We start from the raw sequence: 20,054 nt of genomic DNA, 5'->3' as shown, positions 1-20,054 counted from the left end.
CTGTGTCGCTCCTAGACCCTTCCCCCACCAGCCCAGGAGCCACTGCAGCCGTATCCCCCGAAACACCCCCACTCAGGGTTCACCCACCTGTGGGAGCCTCTGCTCTCTGGGTTCTAAATAATGATTAAATCACCACGTCTTCTTCACTCATACTTGCTGAAAAATACGCCTGTCCTTGGTCTTCCTCAGATACAGGAGGCCTGTCTTCTCTGCAGGACGGTGAGCATTCCCGAGGGGAGGTGTCCGACACTCGCTGTTCATTAACCCTAAGCTAACAGGGAGGAGACAGAGCCCAGCTCCTCAGCCTTCACAAGGGATGAAGTGGGCTTCTTGGGGGGCAACATGATATCTATTTTTCAATAAGCGCTTAATGGGACTGGTCACTTTGAAACCAAAGGAAGCAACCAGTAAGTGCTGAACTAACTCTCTCCTTTCCCTAAGCACAAGCCCTGAGATAACCCAAACCCATGTCCCTAACACAAGACACAGAAAAGACATCACTATTATTTGTGAAACATTTATTAGGGAAAATCAACATTCTCAATGAGGGAGGAAGTATTCTGAGGTGGGATATTCTTTCCCCTGCAAATCCTGCAGAAGCAGTTTCTCCTGCACACCAGAGGGGGGTCTCTGAACACAGGGCCTTCAGCAGAGGTGAGCGCAGCAGGAGGCCAGGGAGCTGGAGGCTGCAGGGGGGCTTGGATGGGGCACAGTTGCCCTGTGGGGCAGAGGAGCTGCTCTGTCACAGTGGAGATACACGAGTCAGGGGCCTTTGCAAGTCAAGCTGTCTGAGTCATGGGAAAATCAGTGAGTTGGCCTTGGCCCTGGCTAGGATCCCTCTTTTCCGACTTTAACTCAGCAGTTAATTACTTCTGGAGGTCTGCAGATTTAGGATCTGGGAGAGCTGATGTTTTTGCTGGGAGGCTTTCGGTGGTCACAGTAGCTGTTCCTTTACTTCCATTCACCTTTATCCTTTGGGAGATTCTTGGCTTGCTGGTTGTCAAAATATCACTCATTTTGGGTTGAAGAGCACTGAGCTCCTCAGCCCTGGACACATCTGGCAAGGAAACAGGCTCTGATGTTTTGTCCATTTTGTTGCCCGGTTGCATTTGATTCTATCACTAGAATTTGCATTAATCTTCTGGGTCATATCTGGCTCTTGGAGGACGTCTGTGACTTGCTTTGCCAATGATGCTGTTTGTGACAGGCAGAAGAGTGTGTCTGGCACCTCCAGTTCTCTGACCCTCCTCTGCCAGCCCATGGGGGATGTCGGAGGGTGACGGTCTCAGGGGCCCCTGACCTTCCTTGCCCACAAGTGAGGTGGCAGGGGGAGGAGGAGTCAGGGTTTTAGAGCTTCCTCTCTGGGGCGTGAAGCTCCCTGATGTGGGGTCCACCTCAGAAGTCAGTTTTCTTTAGGATGAGTTGGAATCGTACAGGGAATGAGAGGGAGTGTCTTTCAATTTAAACGAACCTATGGATTCAAGGACTTTGGTGAACAGGCCCCACAACATCCTCAAACGAAAAGTGGTAATGTGGGCTTCCAGCATCTGCTGTGCACGGGACTCCAGGGAGGAAAGCTCCTGGGACGTGCTCAGGCAGGAGTCCCCACCCTCTGATGGTGACAGACTTCTCCGTTTCACTGGAGTGTGGGATTGCACAGAGAGTGTCTGCTGGTTAACATGCCATGAACTGTGCGTAATCCCAGGGAGCTGACCCGCATTGATTTCCTCAAGCTTCTTGCTCAAATGTACTGTCAGGGCATTTCCCAGTTGTGTCTGTCTTACACTCTGCCCCGACACCACTGAATTTTCACCCGACAGACCCATCCTGTAACTGTCTAGGTCCTTCTCGGACTCATACCCCACCTTCTTATCTTGACTGGAGTCACGTCGTGCCAAGGTGGAAGGCAGTGAGACTCTGACACGAGCATCCCTCCAGGAACAGTCTGGAACCGACAGGCTTGGGTGGTCAGTGCCGTGCCGGACAGAAGTGGACAGTGCACCAGTGCTGTCTGGAGATGACTCCCCAGAGCAGGCTTTCATGAGGGGGACAAGGATTTAGGTTGAGGGGTCTGGTGGTGTTGAAACAGACAAGGTTTGTGGTATGTGATAAGTCACTGAGGCTGTGGGATTCAAAATCTGGGCCAAATCTGGAGAGGGGTGAGATCTTGGGTAATAGAGGGGTCAAGAATGATGGTATTCAGGGTCAGAGTTGTTTGCTCATTCTGAGTGTCCTGTGGTGGGAAAGAGGGAAAGGTGAGGGGTTGGGGTGGGTAATGATCCACTGGGAATTCAGTTTCCAAGGAAAGAAAAGGATCTGGTGGCAGAGAGTGAACTGGTGGTGACAGTGGTGACAGTGTTGAAAAGCACCTAAGGAGGTCACTGGGTTAGGTGAGAGGTTGGAGGTCAGTGGTTGGAAAGTCTCAGGCAGAGGAGGTGGTGTGAGGTCTCCTGGAGGGACTGCTGAGAAGGCAGGGTACAGAGTGAACGATGGCTCAGTCACAGGAGCTGTGGGAGACCAAGGGGACACAGAGAGAGCAGCTTCTTCTAAGGACAAGGAGGACAGCAACTGATCCATCTCAGAGGCTGTGCTATTACATACTTAGCAAGAGGGGTCTGGACATAACAGTTGACAAAAGTGGATGGAATTATGACGCTGGTCCAGGGAGCTGCAGGAGACAGGAGCTGCAGCCAGGACCAGAACAAGAAAAAGAGGTGGGGGTGGGGCCCCTGAAGCCTGCTAGCCCTTCACATGGCCCCACATCCACAATGCACTCAACAGAACTCACCCCAAGGCCTTCACTCACATTCCCGTTCCTACAGCAACCCCCTCCATGACTATGGAAGGCTGCACTGAACCCCTGGAAGCACATAGAACATGCTAAAGAGGGATCAGGAAAGAAGGAGAAAGACTAGTCACCTTTTAAGGATAGAAATCAGTATCTTTTCCTCCTCTTCTTTCCTCTGGTGGTATCTGCAACCTGGGAAACCAGGAGAGTAGGTCATATGCGGTCATGGTAGAAGCACAGGTAACACAGAGGATCCCTTTATGGGAGACCATTGGGGTATTTACCCTGTAAGACCCAAGAATCAGTAGATGACTTCAAATGGTCAATGATAACATTAATAAGGTTCCCATGTGTGCTGTTTCATTTATAAAGTTCTTTCACAGTATCTCATTTGAATCTCAAAACCACTCTGAGAAGCAGAGAGGTCGGTGGTCACAACAAAGAGGAATCTGATCATCCTGAAGTCAAAGTTCCTTCACAAAGTCAGGAGAGGGAAGTGCTGACTCTGGGCATCTATTGGGCAGCACCCATTGCCCAGGTCCATCACTGCTTCATACCCAGGGACAGCAGAGCAGGGAAATGAGGCTTGTCACAGCTTCTGACACTTCCCATGAGCCTCTCCTCTGAGAGTTCCTTTAGTATGAGAGGAACTGTGTCTAGCAACTGACATCATAGAAGTCATGACCTGGCTCTTCATGGGAAGGAGAGAGATAGGGTCCCCCGTGGGGAGCTCTTGTGGAGTGGGCAGAACCTTGCCACTATGTGTACCTCCTTTCCTCCTCTTCCTGGCTCTGCCCTGATGCTGAGAACAAAAGGAAGGAATGAGGGGTTTGGACTTACTTCTGCCACTCCTCGCCCTCGAAAACTCAGATATTAAGAGACTATAAGTATCCAAGTATAATATGACTAACTCATGAAACTTTGTGTTCCTTCTTTATATCAATTTTTAAGGATTTAAAATGTTTTTTTTTTTCCCTTTAAAAAACTCCATGAATGCCTGGTCAGTGTGGCTTAGCAGATGAGCTGCATTCCATGGAGTGAGAGGTCCCGGTTCGATTCCTTGTCAGAGCACACGCCCAGGTTGAAGGCTCCATCCGCAGTAGGGGGCCTGCAGGAGGCAGCTGATCGATGTTTCTCTCCCACATTGATGTTTCTATGCCTCTCTCTAAAAAAAAATTAATAAAAACATTTTTTTAAACTTCTGTGAAGGATTACATCTATGACAATTATACTCCTTATTCCCAGAAGTCCTCTGCTTAAGGAGGGCATGAAATCTGAGGCCAACAGTCCCAAATCTCTGCTCCCCCAGATAGGACCCTGAACCTGGAAAACAACTCAGGCTCCTGCCTCTGCTCAGAGGCTCTCAGAGGCTCAGCACTGCTCCCCTGATCCGCCCAACACAAGGGGAGGCTGGGACCAGTGACACCTGACATGGGAATGTGGCTCATGATGAAGTGCAACAAACCCTGTTCTTCTGCAGAGATCGCAAACCCGAAATAACCCAATCCAGGGCCATGAAATCACTGTTTGGGACTATTCAGCAACGCTCCCCCACACCCCGATGGTCTAGGAGTTCAGATGGTAACCTGAGTCCTCCCTGACCTCTCTCCCTGCCTGGTCTCTTCCCCCAGAAGAGTGATGTTCTGTATTCTCTCGGACATCCCATCTAAGTGTCTCTCTGACCAACCGAATTGATTTCTAAAAGTGGGACTAGAAATGGAATAATAAATGTCTCTTGGAGTTCCCCCAGGGTTCCTTACCGTTTGTGTGTGTTCATTTTCCCAGAAGGCTCGGGTTGACGGAAATCCCACCAGGAAACACAGGAGGAGGAAGAGCAACCACAGCACACAGACGTAAGTTAGGGTGTGGTAACAATCTAAGGATTCTGAGCAGAAGCTCTGGTGAGGTTCTGGGCAGCTATTGAGAAATGGGCTGGAAGTCATTTTCCAAATGACAACGCTGCCTGAGGCCACTGAGCTCTGAGAGAGCAGGCAGCTGACTTTCTGGGGAGGCCTGAGTCACGAGCACGGAGGAGTCACAAAGGGTTTCAGAGGGCGGGGGAGGGCACACCTGCAAGCGGGCGTCCCTAAGGACCCTCCCCCACCTACCAACCCAGAACAGTCCTTCACCCATCATAGGTGAGTTTTGTCTTCCTTTCCTTCCACATGAGGAAATCACCCGTTTTGCACCTGCTTTTCCAGGGTTGTCAGCACACGGGGGCTGGGAGATGAGATGAGTCCAGGATCTGCGGGTTCTACTGCACGGTTACCACAGAAGATATCTTTGTAACACTGAGCGAAAACCTTCTGCGTGAAATCACGTCATTCCAACGTGGAAGGGAAAAGTCGAAGGCAAGAGCTTGCGGAGAGGAACAGTCTGGAACCGGCAGGCTGGGGTGGTCATGCCGTGCGGGACAGAGGTGGACAGTGCACCAGTGCCGTGCAGAGATGACGCCCAGCGCAGGCTTCAGTGAGGGGGACATGGATTTAGGTGGAGTCACCGATAAATTGCGATCTTGTGGTGGTGAAACAGACAAGGTTTGTGGTACGGGATGAGTCACCGATTATGTGGGATTCACTGTCTGGGCCAAATCTGAAAAGGGGGTGACAATTTGGGTATTGGAGGGGTCAAGAGAGATGGTGTTCTGGGTCAGGGGGCATTCGGTTGGACAACAGTGCCCAACCTGTGGCGGGAGAAAGGGAACGGCCAAGGGTTTGTGGTGGGAAAGAGTCAACTGGGAATTTGGATTCCAAGGGAGGACAAGGCTCTGGAGGCAGATTGGTCCAGTGGTGAGGATGACAAAAATGACTCCAGGGGGGTGATTGGGTTAGAACAGCAATGTCCAACCTCTTTCGTCTCGTGGCACACATAAACTAATTACGAAAGTTCTGCAGCACAACAAAAACAACATATTTTTGCCAGTCTGACCAAAAAACTAGGTATAATTGTAATTCATTCACACTGAACGACTAATGTTGTATTGGCTGTTGTCATTTTTTTATATGACAATCTAAGAGAAAAGAGGTCAATGCGTCTGAATGAATAGGTGTTGCATGTTTTAAAAATACAGGTGGTACACCGGTGTGCCTCATACAGAACACCAGTGGGCTATGGCACCTGTTGAAAATCGCTGTGTTAGGGGACAGTACTGAGGGGGTGCTGGTAAAGACTTGGGCAGAGGAGATGGTGTGAGGTCTCCTGCAGGGACTGCTGAGAAGGGAGGGGACAGAGTGAACGATGGCTCAGTCACAGGAGCTGTGGGAGCCAAAGGGGACACAGAAGGAGTAGCATCTTCCAAGGCCAATGGGAACAGCAGCTGATCCATCTCAGTGGTTGCCTTTTCACACACCTCACAGGAGGGGTCTGGACACAACAGTTGACGAAAGTGGACGGAATCATGACGCTGGCCCAGGGGGCTGCAGGAGACAGGAGGGACAGAGCTGCAGCCAGGACCAGAACAAGGAAAGGAGGACCCACTGACCTGGTGGGGTGGGGCCCCTGAAGCCTGCTAGCCCTTCACATGGCCCCACATCCATGACTACACAATGCACTCAACAGCACTCACCCCAAGGCCTTCACTCACGTCCCCGTTCCTATGGCAACCCCCTCCCATGGCTATGGAAGGCTGCACTGAACCCCTGGAAACACATAGAACATGCTAAAGAGGGGTCAGGAGAGGAAGAGAAAGACTAGTCACCTTTTAAGGATAGAAATCAGCGTCTTTTTCTCCTCCTCTTCCTTCTCATAATATCTCCAAACTGGCACACCAGGGGGGTAGGTTATATGTAATAAAGGAGTCCCTTTATGGCACAACATTAGGATGTTAGACTTCAAAAGCCCCACAAGTCAATAGATGATACCAAATGGTCATTGATAATATGAATAAGGCTCCTATGGGTGCTGCTTCATGTATGAAGTACTTCCACAAACATTACCTTATTTGATCCTCAAAACCACCCTGTGAAGCAGAGAGGTCGGTGGTCACAACAAAGAGGAATCTGATCATCCTGAAGTCAAAGTTCCTTCACAAAGTCAGGAGAGGGAAGTGCCGACTCTGGGCATCTATTGGGCAGCACCCATTGCCCAGGTCCATCACTGCTTCATACCCAGGGACAGCAGAGCAGGGATATGAGGCTTGTCTCAGCTTCTGACACTCTTCCCATGAGCCTCTCTGAGGGTGCTTTTTTTTTATGAGAGAAACTATGTCTAGCAACTGGCATCATAGAAGTCATGACCCTGGCTCCTCATGGGAAGGAGAGAGATAGGGTCCCCCGTGGGGAGATCTTGTGGAGTGGACAGAACCTTGCCATTATGTGTACCTCCTTTTCTCTTCCTCCTGGATCTGCCCTGATCCTGGGAAAGGAAAAAAAAAAAGTGAGAATCATTTCTGTCACTCTTTTCTCTAGGAAACCCAGACTTTCACAATCCAAGAATCACGTGACGTTATTCTAATTACTAGAACTGTGTGTCCTTCTTTTGACCAATTTTTATAGCTTTAAAATGTTTTCAGTTTTTTCTTCTTTGGAAAACTCACAGGAGCATTTAGTGTACGAGGCGCACACTGCATGTTCTCAGAAGTCCCCTGTGCTCAATGAGGACATGTGGTGGAGGCCAGCAGTCATATCTGTCCCCTCAGAGGGGACCCTGTGACCTGGGACGGAGCTCAGGCCCCAGCCTCTGCACAGAGGCTCCGGGAGCTCAGCGCTGCACTCCTGATGCCTGACACAGGAACCTGACTCATGAAGAAGTGGCCAGCAGAGATCCCAAGGTCCCTGAATTACTCCATCCAGAACTAGGACTCACTGTGCTTGTGATTTAGCCAGAAACCTCCTGTGAGTTCAGATTGTCACCTTGGTCCTCCCTGACCCCTGGCCCTGCCCGCTCCCTTCCCCTAGAAGAGTGCTCTCTGTCCTCAGATGTCTGAGCTTAGGGGTGTCCCTGCCTGAACCAAACTCATTTGTAAATGTGGGACTAGACATGTAAACCGAAAGAATCCCTTTTGGGGCTTGCTAGGTTTTCCAGAAAGTTGGTGATGATGGACCCCACAAAGTAGCCGAGGAACAGCAGTACCACAGCCTCCACATGCAAGGGAGGCTGGGACAGTGTTTACCAACGGTGAGCAGTCGGGCAAGTTCACTGAGGCTCCGCAGAATGGGAGGACATCCCACTCTATGGATTCCATTTTCAGAATCGCCGTCGCCTCAGGAAACTGAGCTCTGAGTGCGGACATTTGACTTTGTTTCCAGGCCGGCATCACAGAGCACTGAGGCCCAAGGCTGCTTTTTATTTATTTTCTCCCTTTATTAGTCAGCTACCTCCCACACATGCCTTGACCAGGGACCAAACCCACAACCTGGCTGATTGACCTTTGGTGTAGTAGACAATGCTCCAGCCAACTGAGCCACACTGGCCCAGGCCCAATGAGTTTTTGAGGGTGTGGAAGGGCACACCTTCAAGCAGATGTGTCCACAGCCGCTCCCCACCCAGCATCCCAGAAGACCCCTCCACCCACCTCTAGGCCCCTGTGCCGTACTCTGCTATCCTATTTTCCAATCTGCCTTTTGTTATACCATCTATTTACCTTAGTGAATGTTCTGCTTGTACCATCAGTAGCCCAGGTAGTTGCTGGAGACCTTGACTTTGGTCTCACCATGTTCACTACCTTGAAAGCTTGAAGTACTGCCTGGGATTTTGCGTACACCCAGGCGCTTTACACTCGGGATCATGTATGTCCTCAAATCTGTCTTTCCTATAGATTTTTTTTTGTCTTACACAAACATGGAAGCAGAACTTAAATTTATTTTACATTTATTTAGTTTTGTGAATATTGAATATCAAATTCTAGTTGTTTCAGTAAGATATAAATTAATAAAAAAGTTTAAAATGTTACCCTCCCCAGGAATACATCTCACATTGTTTACATATATCGAACCCTTAGGCTTTGTAGCAAAGCTCCCCCAGAACCTTGCAGGCAGCCATCCGAAGTCAGTGCTTCTTAGAGTGAGACCCCCTGCAGCCCCAGGACATCCTTCCAGTCGAGGTACACCACCACACAGGAGTCCGGTCCCAGGTTTCACCCTGTACTGGGTCCTACTGTCTCCAAGGAGGAGGATTTTCCAAAATCTCTACTGGAATAACGTGCTGCTATTTGAGGAGGCCCGTTAGAGATGAATCATTACTTTAGGTTCTCTCAGGTTCTCAGTTTTCCAGGGATGGTGCTCAGTGCTCTCTCTCTCCATCCTGATCACTGTCCCTGGGGCGAGCCACATGTGTGTAGAACAACAAAAAGGATAAAAAAAAAGCCTGGCTGGCCTGGCTCAGTGGACTGAGTGTCGTCCCATGGACTGAGAGGTCCCCATTTGACTCCCGGCCTGAGCACATGCCCGGGTTGCAGGCTCCATTCCCAGTAGGGAGCATAAGGAGGCAGCCCATCAGTGTATCTCTTTCACATCGATGCTTCTCTCTCTCTCTCCCACTCTCTCTAAAAAAGTAAATAAAAACATTTTTTTAAAAGGATGAAGAAGAATACATTCTGAGGCAAATCTTTTAAAACTACATTTAAAACAGCTGTAAGATGTCCATTAATTCACACAACATACTTTTACTAAATTCTACTATGTAGTGTGTAGTTTTTCTAGCAGAAACATTAACAGTATAAGTCACTGCCTCTGCTCTCCAGCTGGTCTTAGTGCAGTAAGTGAGACTTGCAAGCAACTAACGAAGTGATGTGAACTAGAAAAGAAGTGGGAATAAGACAACAAGGCACCGATAAAGAAACAACTAAGTGTTGTATAAGAAGGCAGAAGAGAAAAGGAATCAGGAAAAACCTCTGAGTTGGTATCAACTGAGATGGGCAGTGAGAGGTCTTCCCCTTCCTCCTGGTCCTCGTTTTCCTCCTCTTCCTCCTCCTCTTCCTTCTTTGGGCTTTATTTTCTAGAACAGTTTTAGGTTAACAGCAAATATAGCAGAAAGTGCAAGGTTGTTCCCATGTTAGTAAGTAGGGGATCATTGTTTGTAGAATGAATGGATGATTTCCAGGTAATTCTGAGACACCAGTAGAATGGCTTGTGAGATTTATCCAATAGTGAACAGTGACTTATAGGAAGACAATTCTGGAAAAACAGTTTAAATTTTTCCAGACAGGAGGGATCAAAGGGGAATGGAAGGGCCCACTGGTAGTGAAACTTTTTAAAATCTACCTTGGTAAGGGAGGAAAACGAGCTTCATAAATCGTAGAGAGTAAGTAGAAAAGTGAATGACCTGAAATTAAAAAATTAACAAGGGGCACATCAGCTGGAAGGACAGGGGTTTCAGGTCCAGGGTGGAAGGTCAGACTGGATTATTTCAGACGGCAGAGGTGTTCCTGGCAGTAAGCTCTACACCCAGTGTGGCAGTAAGTGCACCGGAGTGGGAGTAAAGACACTGACACGAGATGATGGAGGGAAGGGGGGGCTGGGGTACTGGCTGCTGGATCCACGTGGATATTAGAGCCCCCAATGCCTGCTCATCCCTTCCAGTTCCCTGCCCTGGGCTCCATTCCACCTTTTTGTTCCTCCCAGGACTTACACAAAATGTGCAATTTTTTGTGACCCCAAGTTTCAGAAATGCTAGGGTAATGGCATAACTTTGGACAAAAGATACAAGTGTGGTAGTGAGAGAGGTTACTGGTGGACATCTGAGTTTTTTTGTTTGTTTGTTTTTGTTGCTGCTGTTTTTTCTTGACTCTCAGGATTCACAAGGCTTACTGGATAAACTACCTCAAGTGCTCTCCAGGACAGTCATTCCATTGCTGAGTTTCAGTCTGTATCAGCGGGGTTGACTTGCCTCCAGATGCCTATATCAAGGGTGGGTATGTGTGCAGGGTTGGCCAAGGAGAGCATTCCATGGACGTCCATGGGGTGCCCCCAAATATCTGTAACCCTGGTGCACAGTCTAGAACTCACCTCTGGCTCATGAGCTGCAGCTGTTCTGGGGGACATTTATTATAGCTGCCCCAAAGCCTGAATATCAAAGGTGACACCTCCATCCTGAGAGGTGAAATGTCCACACTAAGGGCAAGATCTTGCATCTGTCCAGCGAGCAGGATGGCAGGCAGGCACCGAGACAGGGAGGCCGTGCCTGAGGACATCCCTGCAAATGTCTCTGTGCCCGAGGTGCAGCCCTGCGTGTTTGGCGTGAGGCCTCAGTGTGCTGTGAGGTGCACTGTTCAGCCAGGGCAGGTGGAGCTCAGATCAGTTTGGGGAAGCTGGGAGCCAGACAGGCCACAGTGTGGGGATGACGGGGCATAACCTGGGTTCCACCAGCAAGGCCACTCTATCCCCTTTTCATTTGTTCTTTTTATCTCGCTTAGTCTAAGGCATCTTTCAGATTTATTTTACCCTGGAAGGTAGGTTAACATTCCTCTTACTGACAGTTGATTGAAGTTTTGGTTCAGCAAAAAAATTAGAAATGTTATCAAAACTGCAGCCTGATAAGGCAGGGACCACTTCCCCAAGGTTCCCTGCAGCAGGACTACTTTAATGACAAGATTAAAGTATGTTCTCCATCACATTAACATGGCCCCTGACACAGGTCGTTAAACAGATCTGTGCTGTTTCTAGACCCTTCCCCAACCAGCCCAGGATCCACTGCAGCCAACCCTCCAAACACCCCATCAGGGTTCACCCACCTGTGGGAGCTTCTGCTCCCTGCCTTCTAAGTAACGATTAAGCCACTGTCTATTCACTGATATTTTCTGAAAAACATGCCTGTCCTTGACCTTCTTCAGATTCAAAAGGCCCGTCTTCTCTGCTGTTGGAACAGATATTGAACTTTCCCCAAGGGGAGGTGCGAGCTGCTCTCCCGTTCATTAAGGCCAAGCTAAGAGAAAGGCACAGAACTGGGCCTCCTCAGCCACATCAGGGAGGACATGGCTTTTGGGTGGAGGTGGAGAATATCTATTTTTCAATAAGAACTTAATGGGACTGGTCACTCTGAAGCCAAAGGGAAGAACGTAATCGGTAGAAGCTGAACTAACTTTACTTTTTTCTTAGGCACGGCCTCTTAGATACCCCAAACCTATGCCCTGGACACAATACACAGAAAAGACATCACTATTGTTAGTGAAATATTTATTAGGGAAAATCAATATTCTCAATGAGTGAGAAATTATTTATGGTGGGAAATTCTTTCCCCTGAAAAATCTACAGAATCTTTTTGTGTCTACACAGTAGCGATGGATCTCGGCTCTTTGAACACAGGGCCTTCAGCAGAGGTGAGCGCAGCAGGAGGCCGGGGCAGCTGGAGGCTGCAGGTGGGGCTGGGATGGGGCACAGTCCCGAGGGGCACAGATTGGGGGTGCTTCTGACATAATACCTTGGTCTTTTAATGCGACATTTTCTGTGGTGTCTGTTCTTGTCTCTGAAGACAGTTTATTGGCTGCAGGACTTGGTATTTGTCACTTTACAGAAAGGAGCCCTGGAGTTGAGGGGATGCCCCTGCATGGCCCTGTTTACACTGCTGCCTTCTGCTGAGCTTCCCCAAACTTCATGCAGAGGGAAGGGGCTCTTGAGGGCAGGTGACATTTGGTGCTTGCTGACGCCCCAGTTTCTCCTCCAGGAACTTCCCAGGGTCTGCTCTACTTATAACTGAGTCTCTGCTCTGCACAGACGATATCGGGCTGCCTTTTCCTGAGTTTTCTTGCTGCTTGCATTTTATGCCATGATGACGTCATTGAAAAAGCAGTTCCTTTTATTAATAAAAATTCTTTCAGATGGAGATGGTCTCTGCTTGTGATAGGGTCTGGGGAGACTTGCTCCCAAGCCTCTCCTTTAATGCCATGTCAAGAGCAGGAAATCTCTTTCCCCTGGTTGGGATGTTCTCAACCCTGCATCCCCTCCACCAAGATGATCTCATTTGGAGCCTGTGGGGCTCACATTTTGCAGTTGGTGGGAAATTCTTCTCTTGGCACAACCTTGAAACATGCTTAGGAACCCAAGGCCCCTGCTGCTTCTCCACACTGAGTCCTCTGTCCTCCCAGTGGACATGTGGCACCCTGGAGACACCGTGAGCATGATTCAGGGGGACTTTGTAAGTCAAGATGTCTGAGTCATGGGACAAGTCAGTGGGCTGGCCTTGGGCCTGGTCATGCTTTCTTTTCTCCAACTTCAATTTTAACTCAGCAATGAAGTTCTTAAACTATTAGGCCTCAGAGCCTTGAAGAACAGATATCTTTCGGGGGTGGGGGTGGGGATCAGTTGTCATAGTAGCTGTTCCTTTACTCTCATTCACCTTTATCCTTTGGGAGATTCCCCGCTTACTGGTTGTCAAGACATCACTCGTCTTGGATTGAAAAGCATCGAGCTCCTCAGTCCTGGACACGTCTGGCATGGAAACAGGACCTGATGTTTTGTCCATTTTGTTGCCCTGTTGCATTTTGATTCTATCACTAGAATTTGCATTAATCTTTTGGGTCATATCTGGCTTCCGTTTTCCTTGTGAGCAGCTTTCGGGGGATGGTGTGAATGTTGGTTATTGGAGAATGTCTCTGTCTTGCTTTGCCAATGATGCTGGTTGTGACAGGTAGAAGAGTCTGTCTGGCATCCTGAAATCTCTGAACCTCCTTTATAAGTCTGTGGATGAAATCAGAGGGTGACTGTCTCTAGGTCCCCTGTCCTTCCTTGCTTGCAAGTATTGGCAGGGAGAGAGGATAATTCAGGAATGTGGCTTAATTTCCTGTTTCCACTTTGTTTTCATGAAGGGATTTAGACCTTCCTCTGAGGAGCGTAAATTTCTAAGATTTGGAGTCTACCTCAGAAATCAGGTTGTTTGAGGAGGAGGATTTGGGATCGTACAGAGAATGGGAGGAAGAATCTTTCAATTAAAAGATCTCTGTCAATTTACGGAAGTTTCCTGGGAGGCCCCACAACACTCTGAAAGCACCAGCGTCTGCTGTGCACGGACTCATTTTGTTTCGGTGGGAAACGCTGGATAACATGCCACGAACTGTGCGCAGTCCCTGGGAGCCGACCCGCATTGATTTCCTCTAACTTCTTGCTCAAATGTACTGTCAGGGCATTTTCCAGTTGTGTCTGTCTTACACTCTGCCCCGACACCACTGAATTTTCACCCGACAGACCCATCCTGTAACTGTCTAGGTCTTTCTCAGACTCATACCCCACCTCCTTACCTTGATTGGAGTCATGTCGTGCCAAGGAGGAAGGCAGTGAGACTTTGAAACAAACATCCTGCCAGGAACAGTCTGGAACCGACAGGCTTGGGTGGTCAGTGCCGTGCGGGACAGAAGTGGACAGTGCACCAGTGCTGTCCGGAGATGACTCCCAGAGGGGTACATGGATTTAGGTTGAGTAGCAGTTAAATTGGGGTCTGGTGGTGGTGAAACAAACAAGGTTTGTGGTACGGGATAGGTCACTGAGGTTGCAGGACTCAAAGTCTGGGCTAAATCTGGGGAGGGGTTGAGATCTTGGGTAATGGGAGGACTCAAGAACGATGGCATTCAGGGTCAGAGGGACTTCTGGTTTGACAGCAGCATCCACACTCTTAGTATCATATAGTGGGAGCTGGCGAAGGCAAGGGACTGGGGTGAGGGATGGTGCACTGGGAATTCATACGCCAAGGAAGAAAAGGCTGTGGAGGTAGAGCTTGACCCAGTGAAGAGCATGACACAAAGTAACTGAGTGCCACTGGGTTAGGGAAAGGTTGGAGGTGAGTGGTAGGAAAGTCTCGGGCAGCAGAGGTGGTGTGAGGTCTCCTGCAGGGACTGCTGAGAAGGGAGGGGATGGAGTGAACAATGATGGCTCAGTCACAGGAGCTGTGGGAGACAAAGGGGACCCAGACGGAGCAGCGTCTTCCAGGGACAAGGAGGACAGCAGCTGATCCATCTCAGAGGTTGCGTTATTACAAACCTCAAAGGAGGGGTCTGGACATAACATTTGACCAAAACAGATGGAATCATGACGCTGGCCCAGGGGGCTGCAGGAGACAGGAGGGACAAAGCTGCAGCCAGGACCAGAACAAGGAAAGGAGGACCCACTGACCTGGTGGGGTGGGGCCCCTGAAGCCTGCTAGCCCTTCACATGGCCCCACATCCATGACTACACAATGCACTCAACAGCACTCACCCCAAGGCCTTCACTCACGTCCCCGTTCCTATGGCAACCCTGTCCCAAGACTATGGAAGGCTGTACTGAACCCCTGGAAGCACATAGAACATGCTAAAGAGGGATCAAGAAAGAAGGAGAAAGACCTTTTAATTTAATTATTATTTTTTATTTTTTATCAATTAATTTTTGTTACAGATATTTCTCCTTTTTCTCCCCATTGACACTCTCCTCGCCATCCCCCCACCCCACACCCTGCTCTGCTGTTCCTGTCCATCAGTTATGCATACATGCATACAAGTTCTGTGGTTTATCTCTTCCCTCCCCCCTACCCCCTCTTCTGAGGGTTGTCAGTCTGTACCCTCCTTCCACGTCTCTGGGTCTACCCTATTCCTCAGACTGTTATGTTCATTATATTCCACAAATAAGTGAAATCATGTGATATTTGTCTTTCTCTGCTTGGCTTGTTTCTCTTAGGGTAAAACTTTCCAGGTCTCTCCATGTCATCTCAAAAGATAAGAAATCTTTCTTTCTTACAGCTGCATAGTACTCCATTGTGTATATGTACCACTGCTTTTTTATGGATTTGTCTACTGATGGACACTTGGGCTGTTTCCAGATCTTAGCTATTGTAAATAGTGCTGCTATGAACATGGGGGTACATATATTCTTTTTGATTGGTGTTTCAGGCTTCCTAGGGTATATTCCTAAAAGTGGGATCACTGGGTCAAATGGAAGTTCAATTTTTAATTTTTGAGGTAACCCCATAGTGTTTTCCATAGTGGCTGCACCAGTCTGCATTCCCACCAGCAGTGTACTAGAGTCCCCTTTTCTCCACACCCTCGCCAACACTTGTTGTTTGATGATTTGTTGATGGCGGCCATTCTGACAGGTGTGAGGTGATACCTCATTGTTGTTTTAATTTGCATCTCTCTGATGATTAGTGATGTTGAGCATTTCTTCATATGTCTCTTAGCCATTTGTATGTCCTGTTTGGAGAGATGTCTATTTAGTTCCTCTGCCCATTTTTTAATTGGGTTCTTTGTCTTCCTTTTGTAGAGTTGTATGAATACTCTATATATTTTGGAAATTAATCCCTTATCTGATGTATCATTGGCAATTATGCTCTCCCATACAGTGGGTTGCCTTTCCATTTTGATGACTGTATCTTTGGCTGTGCAGAAGCTTTTGAGTTTGATGTAGTTACATGTGTTCATTTTTTCCTTTGTTTCTGTTGCCTCAGGTGATGTATCAGTGAAAATTCTGCTGCATATGATGTCTGAAATTTTGTTGCCTACATTTTCGTCTAGGATTTTTATGGATTCATGGGTCACATTTAAGTCTTTTAACCATTTTGAGTTTATTTTTGTGTGTGGTGTAAGTTGATGGTCTAGTTTCATTTTTTTGCATGTAGCTGTCCAATTTTTCCAACACCATTTATTAAAGAGGCGGTCTTTGATCCACTGTATGCTCTTGCCACCTTTGTCAAATATTAATTGAGCATATTGCTTTGGGTCCATTTCTGGGTTCTCTATTCTGTTCCACAGGTCTATATACCTGTTCTTGAGCCAGTACCAGGCTGTTTTGATTACAGTACCTTGGTAGTATAACCTGATAGCTGGTATTGTGATCCCACCTACTTTGTCCTTCTTTTTCAAATTTACTGTGGCTATTCGGGGTCCTTTTTGGTTCCATATGAACTTTTGAAGTATTTGTTCTAATTCTGTGAAGTATTCCGTTGGTAATTTGATGGGGATTGCATTGAATCTATAGATTGTTTTGAGTAATATGGACATTTTAATGATGTTAATTCTTCCAATCCATAGACAAGGTATGTGCTTCCACTTTTTTATATCTTCCTCTATTTTTTCAATGTCCTGTAGTTTTCTGCAAATAGGTTCTTTACTTCTTTGGTTAATTTTATTCCTAGGTATCTTAATTTTTTTTTGCCACAATGGTAAATGGGATTGTTTTGTTTAATTTCTCTTTCTATGAATTCATCATTAGTGTATAAGAATGCTGTCGATTTCTTGACATTAATTTTGTATCCTGCTACTTTGCCAAATTCATTTATTAAGTCTAGTAGATTTCTGATGGAGTCTTTAGGGTTTTCTATGTATAATATCATGTCATCTGTGAATAATGACAGTTTCACTTCCTCCTTTCCAATTTGGATCCCTTTTATTTTTTCTTCATGTCTGATTGCTGTGGCTAAGTCTTCCAGAACTATGTTAAATAAGAGTGGTGAAAGTGGGCATCCCTGTCTTGTTCCTGTTCTTAAGGGAAATGCTTTTAGTTTTTGCCCATTGAGTATGATGTTGGCTGTAGGTCTTTCATATATGGCCTTTATTATGTCGAGATATGATCCCTCTATTCCAACATTGCTGAGTGTTTTTATCAGAAATGGGTGCTGGATTTTGTTAAATGTTTTCTCAGGTCTATTGATATGATCATGTGGTTTTTATCTTTTATTTTGTTTATGTGGTGTATTACATTTAATGATTTGTGAATATTGTATCAGCCTTGCATCCCTGGGATGAATCCCACTTGGTCATGGTGAGTAATTTTTTTGATGTATTGCTGGATTCGTTTTGCTAGTATTTTGTTCAGGATTTTGGCATCTATGTTAATCAGGGATATTGGTGTATAGTTTTTTTTTTTTTTTTTGTAGTTCTTTTCCTGGTTTTGGAATTAGAATTATGCTGGCCTCATAAAACAAGTTTGGAAGTCTTTCTTCTTCTTAAATTTTTTGAAATACTTTGAGGAGAATGGGTATTAGTTCTTCTTCGAATGTTCACTATAACTCCCCTGCGAAGTCATCTTGGCCTGGGCTTTTGTTTGCTGGGAGTCTTGATCGCATCTTCAATTACCTTAGTTGTTATTGGTCTGTTCAAGTTTTCTATCTCTTCCCAGTCCAGTTTTTGTTTTTTTTTTAACCTCACCCGAGGACATTTTTCCATTTTTGTTCAGATAGAGTGGGAGGGAGAGAGAGAGAGAGAAACATCAACATGAAAGGGACACATCGAGTGGCCGCCACCCACACGACACAACCAGGGCTAGGGACAAACTGCAACCGAGGTACGTGTCCTTAGCGGGAACTGAACCCAGGTCTCCCTGAACTGCAGGCTGATGCTCTAACCGCTGAGCCAAACTGGCCAGAGCTCCCAGTCCAGTTTTGAAGAACTATGTGTTTCTAGAAATTTGTCCATTTTGCTTAGATTGGTCCAATTTGTTGCCATATAATTGTTCATAGTATGTGTTAATGATTCTTTGTATTTCTGTAGTGTCATTTATTATTTCTCCTCTTTCATTTCTGATTTTGTGTATTTGGGTTCCCTCTCTTTGTTTCTTCATGAGTCTAGCTAAGGGTCCATCAATCTTGTTTATCTTTTTGAAAAACCAGGTTTTTGTTTCATTGATTCTTTGAATTGTTTTTTTGGTCTTCATGTCATTTATTTTTACTCTGATCTTTACTATTTCCTTCTTTCTACTTGCTCTGGGGTTTTCTTTTTGTTTGCCTTCTAGTTCTTTAAGTTGTGAGGTTAGATCATCTATTAGAAATTTTTCTTGTTTCTTGAAGTAAGCCTGTAGTGCTATGAACTTCCCTCTCAGAACTGCTTTTGCTGCATCCCATAGATTTTGTGTTGTTGTGTATTCATTTTCGTTGGTTTCCAGGAATTTTTTAATTTCTTCCTTGATCTCCATGGTAACACATTCATTGTTCAATAACATGCTATTTAGTCTCCATGTGTTCAGATGTATTTGCATGTTCTTGTTGCAGTTGATTTCTAGTTGCATGCCTTTGTGATCTGAGAAGATACCTGATATGATTTCAATCTTCCTGAACTTGTAGAGACTTAGTTTGTGTCCTAACATTTGGTCTATCTTTGAGAATGTCCCATGTGCACTTGAGAAGAATGTGAATTCTGTAGTTTTGGAGTGTAATTCTCTGTAGATAGCTGTTAAATCGTTTTGGTCTAGTGCTTCATATAGAGTCTCGGTTCCCTTGGTAATTTTTTGTCTAGAGAATCTATCCAGTGATGTCAGCAGGGTGTTGAAGTCCCCTGCTATGATTGTATTGCCATCAATTTCTCCTTTGACATCCTCCAGAAAATTTTTAATATATTTTTTTGCTCCTATATTGGGTGCAAATATGTTTACCAAGGTTATATCTTTCTGTTAGATAGATCCTTTAAATATTATGTAGTGGCCTTCTTTGTCTCTAGTTATGGCCTTCATTTTGAAATCTATTTTATCAGATATGAGTATTGCTACACCAGTTTTTTTTCCTTTCTGTTTGCTTGGAAGATTTTTTTCCATCCCTTCACTTTCAACCTATGTGAGTCTTTTGTTGTGAGGTGGGTCTCTTGTGAACAACATATATGTGAGTCATGCTTTCTTATCCAATCAGCTACTCTGTGTATTTTTATAGAAACATTCAATCCATTTACATTTAAGGTGATTATTGATATGTATTTATTTATTGCCATTTGTGTTTAGTGTGGTTATATTTTTCTTCCTATTTCTTCTACTAATTATAGCAGTTCTTTTAACATTTCTTGCAGTGCTGGTTTGGTACTAATGCATTCCCTTAGCCTTTTTTTTTTTTTTGTCTGGGAGGCTCTTTATTTGACCTTCTATTTTGAATGACAGCCTTGCTGGGTAGAGTAGTCTTGGATTCAGATCCCTGTTTTTCATGACCTTGATTACCTCATGCCATTCCCTCTGCCTGTAGTGTTTTTGTTGAGAAGTCAGATGATAGCCTTATAGGGGTTCCTTTGTAGGTAACCTGTTGCTTATCCTTTGATGGCTTTAGGATTTTTTCTTTGTCTTTAACTTTTGGCATTTTAATTACTACATGTCTTGGTGTGGGCCTGTTCGGGTTCTTCTTAGTTGGGGCTCTCTGTGCTTCTTGAACTTGAATGCCTTCTTCCTTCACCAAATTAGGAAAGTTTTGTGTCACGTTTTCTTCAAATATATTCTCTAACCCTTGGTCATTTCTCTCTTCTTCAGGGACTCAAATAATCCGAATATTATTATTTTTCCAGTTGTCCCATAGTTCTCTTAAGCTGTCTTTCCGTTTTTAAAGTGTTTTTCCTTTTGTTTTTCTGATTGGTTGATTTTTTTCTACCCTGTCTTCTAATTCACTGATTTGGTCCTCAGCTTCT

The 20,054-nt window shown here is 46.1% G+C and overlaps 1 pseudogene; it reads right to left on the bottom strand.

The window, feature by feature from the left end:
- Positions 1–762: 762 nt before the first annotated feature.
- On the bottom strand, positions 763–2,577 carry LOC118629289 (annotated as a pseudogene).
- Positions 2,578–20,054: the final 17,477 nt, after the last annotated feature.

This window comes from Molossus molossus, unplaced genomic scaffold, assembly GCF_014108415.1.
Source record: "Molossus molossus isolate mMolMol1 unplaced genomic scaffold, mMolMol1.p scaffold_m16_p_14, whole genome shotgun sequence".
In the NCBI taxonomy this organism is placed as follows: Eukaryota; Metazoa; Chordata; class Mammalia; order Chiroptera; family Molossidae; genus Molossus; species Molossus molossus.
Note: the sequence above shows the minus strand (reverse complement) of the source record. Positions and strands in the feature narration are given on the sequence as shown.